Below are 6,305 nucleotides of genomic sequence, written 5' to 3' on the forward strand. Positions count from 1 at the left end.
TGCCTTGACATTTGTGCTTTTTTAGTTGCTTAAAACACATTAATGGCTAAAGTCTGATAATGTAGTATATTTTTTATCAAGTTAAATTGTTGTTTTATACCACAGTTATGTCTGAGGAGCAAACATGCAGTTTACTGTGTGTAAAGGCCTGTGACGTGATGAATATGTGCTCACATAGGTTTGACTATTTGACTGTGTGTGCAGAAACATAAATAGCATTACTTAGGGGGGAGAATTGATCTCTTCCAAAGGACATTCTGTTACTTCTTAATATGGTCAAGACCAGAGTCAATGAAGAGCATGATGGATAATACATGTAAGCCCCACCTTGTTTGAGGAGATGTATTTAAGTAAAACCAAACCAGAGATGCTTTAGTTGTTGTTGGTACTGTGGTTTCACCGTAGGCAACTCGGCTTTATTGTGTGATAATAAAGTCTATTCTTCTGAAATCAAAACCCCAAAGATGCTGAGTGATTTTTCACAAAATTGGCATGAAAAACTACTACAATTGGCGCCCGAACAGCGACAGAAGAGAGCAGAGTCGTTACATCGCGGGCTGGCTGGGAAAGCAAACACAAACACGGTGGCCACCATTAAGAGGTAAGCATATTTTGCTTATAAACGTTTGTGTTACTTGCCAGTTTGCCTGTGGTGGTAAGAACGCTCAAAAAGCTCTTCTAAACCAATAAAGAAAGGAAAATAAGAATAAAGGGTTTTGATTCCAGAAGAAATAATTGCATGCAATGATGCATGCAACAGCTTATTTGCTGTTAAGGGCTTAGATGAAATAACAGTAAATAAGGGCAGATAAAGTTTAAGAAAATATTAATATAGGCATATCGCGGATACAGCTCTTTGGAAATATTAATATAAGAGGTCTGAATAGGCATATGCGGATACCGCTCTTGGGAAATATTAATATAAGAGGTCTGAATAGGCATATGCGGATACCGCTCTTGGGAAATATTAATATAAGAGGTCTGAATAGGCATATGCGGATACCGCTCTTGGGAAATATTAATATAAGAGGTCTGAATAGGCATATGCGGATACAGCTCTTGGGAAATATTAATATAAGAGGTCTGAATAGGCATATGGATACGCTCTTGGGAAATATTAATATAAGAGGTCTGAATAGGCATATGCGGATACAGCTCATGGGAAATATTAATATAAGAGGTCTGAATAGGCATATGCGGATACCGCTCTTGGGAAATATTAATATAAGAGGTCTGAATAGGCATATGCGGATACCGCTCTTGGGAAATATTAATATAAGAGGTCTGAATAGGCATATGCGGATACCGCTCTTGGGAAATATTAATATAAGAGGTCTGAATAGGCATATGCGGATACCGCTCTTGGGAAATATTAATATAAGAGGTCTGAATAGGCATATGCGGATACCGCTCTTGGGAAATATTAATATAAGAGGTCTGAATAGGCATATGCGGATACCGCTCTTGGGAAATATTAATATAAGAGGTCTGAATAGGCATAAAAGATTAAAAAGTAAATAGATAAATTACTAATAATAAATCCTGCAGGTCACCTAAGAGGGGTGAAAAGTTGTCGTTCACTGTGTTAAGGAAGTGAATCAGTGATGGTAAAATAGGGGTGTTTTAGAATTTTAGTGTATCTTCTGAGAGCTCTGTGTTTATAAAGGCCTTGTGTTTGTAATAAGTGTAATATTTCTGTGCTTGTAAGAATAATTGTGGTTCAAAGAGTGTGCAGAGTGAATGTGTATGAAAAAGTATGACTGAATAAAAATATAAGTTCGGTACAGGGATTGGAATGTGTGATTAGTCGTTGACCATAAAAGGAACACTGTGTGGATGTAATATGAGCCCAATAAATAAATAAGAGACAAAGCTGAATGGAGTAAAGTTGTTCAATAATGAAAGTGTGTCATTTATATGTTGAATGAATGTTTGAAATGAAAGCTGTCTCATAAAACTGTGGAAGGAAATTTCCGTTGTTAAAATATAGAAAACTAAAAATGTTCCAAAATATCAGCCTGTGCTGCATAAATGGTAAGGTGTATATATGCAATTTACAGCAGGGAAAATATATTTGGGCTATTTTCAACCTTCCATCAATATATGGAGGCAGAAGAGAGCTGATAATTACAGGCAGAGAAGGCACCTAATAAATATTCTAAATATTGCAAAGTGGAGATAAAACCAATGATAAAGATATATAGATAGAAAAATAAATTTAATAAAGTATAAACAAATAATAAGAAAAAGAATAAAAATAGCGAAATAATATAGATGTAAAACGAAATTAGGAAAAAAAGAAATCAAAAAGTTAACTTACAACTGTCTGGAAAACATTTAGTCTTGGCCGTTCTTAGTCTAGCAGCTGTTGATTGGAATGGGCTAGAACATAACTCCTAAACTAGACTGTAGCATAGAAATGTATTTGACTTCATGCAGATAATCTATACATTCAAGAGATATTGTAGGGTGTGTGACCAAGTTAGAGAGACTCAGCTTTGCTGCGTAGACAGAAAGTTAACTCTCAGCTTGTGAGGTTTTTTAGAACTAGCAGCTGGCAGTGAAAATATGCTTAACTTCTGAACTGGTCAAATCACAGAAGAGAAGTAAACTTCATATAGAAAAGTTATGAAGTCAAAATAAATATCTGTGCTTAAAGTTTAACATTTCAAGCACAGGGACAAGTAACAATAAAAAATTGAAATTGAAATAAAAAATGAAACAACTGTAAAGTAATTAAAATCAGTTTGAGAAATCAAAAATAAAATAATAAATAATAAGAATAAGAATTAAAGCTTTAAGTCCAGTGTATTGCATTTAACTGAAGTCAACTAAGTAATTGGAATTTAAACAAAGGTTGTATATAAGATAAGTGTTGTTATATTACATAAGGTAAAACTCCAGTGGAAAGAGTAAAATCTAGAAGTCCACTGTGTAAAATCTCAAAGAAATGAGAAAGCACAATAAAAGTATTAAAAAGTAAAGGTGAAAGAAATCGGGAAAATTGTTTCAAAATATTGCTGTTGAAGATTAGTGTAGAAGGAAATACATTTAAAGAAGAAATAAGAGACTAATTTATTCTCTAAATGTATTGATTTATCTAAATTAATGGTGCTAAAATAATTTTTCATGTTTATATGCCAAGTAAAAATGAAGAAGGAACAAGTGGAGAAATAAGAACTAAAATCTAGATGAAAACCGATCCTAAAAATTGACAAACATATAGGAAATGTATTCATGTATGGGGTATAATAATTCATATATTAGAAGAAGATAAGGAAAATGATTTAGAAAGACATTTAGATTAAAATGTAAAAAATAAATAAAAAGATAAGAGTAAAAACTAAGAACAGGAAAAATAAAAAGAATAAAGTAAGAGCTATATCCAGAAAATTTAAAATTCACTGAGGAATATGAGACAGGGCAGAGAAAAAGCTGAGAGATGCAGAGGAGGGTAAAAGGACAGGGTTCTTTTTAAAAATACCTCCCTATGTGACCCCAAAGGTCAGCTCCCAAAGGTCAGCTCCCAAAGGTCAGCTCCAAATACTTTGGATAGAATGTGGATGTCATTTCACGTATTGTGGCCAGTAGTTATCAAAGCCACAGAAAATGGGAAAGGGAGATTAAAAAAAGGATTTTGAAATTGGAATATGAAAAGTAAATCAAATTCATGTGTCTGTTTTATGTTCTGTCTAGTCCAATATGAGAGAATAACATTTTTAACATTATTAAATTAAACTATAATGTCTTGATATATAAATGTTATATAAATGTATATAAACCCATGATTATATGTTTTATTTTTGATGTGTTTAAATATGTCTGGAGAACAATGTACATGTGTGTGCAACTTTATTGGTGTAAACTTGATCAACCAACAAAAATAAAACAGATAGTGTTTATTATTTTTGCTAGGAATGTCTGACTGGAGAGATTGAGTGAAACCTAAGTGCTCTTAATAGAAACCGATCCTGCACTCTGTAAGGAGAAAGAGCAGGAGGGGTTCAACCTGGTGTCTCTCATGGTGTCTCTCATAATGTCTCTAGTCAAACACAGGGGCCCCCGAATTTAGGAAAAAGAGATAGCAGATTCTTTTGAGATTAGACATTTTTCTTTTATTTCTTGTTTTATATATACAGTGTAGGCATTGGTTGATCATGGGTACACTGAAAGTTGTCACTGAGACTAGAATTAAAGAAAATAAATTTAAGAATGATTTAAATCATTTCATGTTCTCTACGTTTCAAATTTACTCAGATAAGTTTTTTCTTGGGTTTGTTCTATGACCAGTCATGCTAGATAAAATTGAAATAAGTCCCAATATGTGGTGTATTTGATTGAAAAAATATTGATAATGCTAAGGAAAAACTGGAAATTGGTACTGGGTGAAACTCATAGAAAAACATTAAGATTAAATTGAATATCATGAATAATTTGATGTTCATGTGTCTATTCTGTGTGAAATTGATGCTAACTATGTTTTACTCTCTCTGTTGTCAGCATTGTGTAAGTCATTTCAATAACTCATTCTGGAACCAGTCTCTCACCATTGCAGATTGCTGGGCCAGATGATTTATTGAAGAAGCTTATGTTACAGGAGACAGTCCGGAGAAAAGAAAAAAACTGAGAAATACAGTATGTGGGCGGTTATATGATTGGCCCTCCTACTATCATGAATGCTGGTAATCATTACTGAATTGACATTTCAATTGTGGATTCAAATTTCTCTTGATAAGTTGATTTCAGTCATATATGACTAATTGGATGTTTGATTCTCCAAATGCCATCCATGGGTTCAATATCCATGTCTAAATTGTTCTGAGGGTCTAAATTTCAATCCAGCATCTAATTGCGAATTTGTTGATATGAAGGTTAAATATAAAAACTTAATGGCAAAGTAAGAGTAACATATTGGATTGTTTACTCCCTAAATTTTCCAAAGACTACCCTCACTTTAAAGAAAAAGATTAATCAGTACTGCAAGGAGTTAATTAAGTGTCTATCTCTAGTAAGCTATTTTTATTTTGAGTTAAATCCATGAAAATACAATTTTAGAGGTATACAGTTTATGAACAGTGACATCTGTCTCTATTATTTAACTGAATAATTGATCATGAAATGCTGATAAGTATTAGACGATAATAGCTGAAAAATCATATTATTAAAGGATGATAACATTAGGATATAAAAATGAGACTAGTAAGAAATTCAAAGGACATAATGTATTTCACTGATCAATTATTGCAAAACACAAGATATATGTCTGAACTTCCATTGTGCCACTTTACTATTTTATTTTGTTTAAAATCTTCAATTTATTTTCTGTTAATTTAAAAAGGTGATTTATGTTGGTTTATTTGACATAATGAAAATTCCTTCTCCTGAGAAAGAGTAAGAAAAGGAGAAAGTAATCATAAGAGAGTTTTAAATGACAAACTTAAATTTCTCAATGGTCTGAATACAAATGCGCATTAATTTTATTGCGCGAGGAGGGAAGGGATAAGAGAAGTAGAAATTCTAGAAGTTTTCTTGAAGATGGTTTACAATGGCAAAGGTTGAAAGCAGATAATATAATAAAATATATTTGATTATATCATTTTATTAAATTACATTTATCACTATTCTCACTGTTGTAGAATTACAAATGTGTTATTGTGATTTTCTAAGAAAAAAAGGAATAACTGTAACAACAGTGTGAAGGAGTGCAATGTCTCTCTCAAAATTCTTTCCCTCTCGCTCTCAGTTTAAGTTTTTAAGTGGGCTAAAACCATATCACTAATTTGTTTTATTTTCTTTTGATTTTATTTTCTTTTACATGGAAAATGATGTGATTTGACAATAATGTTAGATACAGTAATATGAAGGAAAGGTTCAAACAGCTTTCCTCATCATGATTAAAGATTTGTTATTTTCAGAGGGCAATTTGAATCTCATACTAAAGATAAGAGATTTGGTTGAGTGTACATCTGGAAGAATAAATGTAGGTTCTAAAACTACCTAGAAATTATTAAATTAAGTGATGATTTAAATTAAGCATCTTAGAAGCTTGACAGAGGCTGATCCTGTATTTTGATTTGTTCTGATGGATAGTCTTCACCAAGAGACAAAGTCTTTTATGACCTTTGCTAAATGAGAAAATATAACAACTTGAATGGAAATTAGTGAACTGTAAATGAGTTCAATTGTTGCATTTTACTTTTCATTTGGACAATTTCAATAGATTGTTGAACTGTGAATAATGCTTTGTGAATTTAACCATGTTTTGGACTGTCTCAATGTTTGAGCAGTTGTAGATGGCTCCATTG

This window comes from Xyrauchen texanus, chromosome 31 (assembly GCF_025860055.1).
Source record: "Xyrauchen texanus isolate HMW12.3.18 chromosome 31, RBS_HiC_50CHRs, whole genome shotgun sequence".
NCBI classification, from domain to species: Eukaryota; Metazoa; Chordata; class Actinopteri; order Cypriniformes; family Catostomidae; genus Xyrauchen; species Xyrauchen texanus.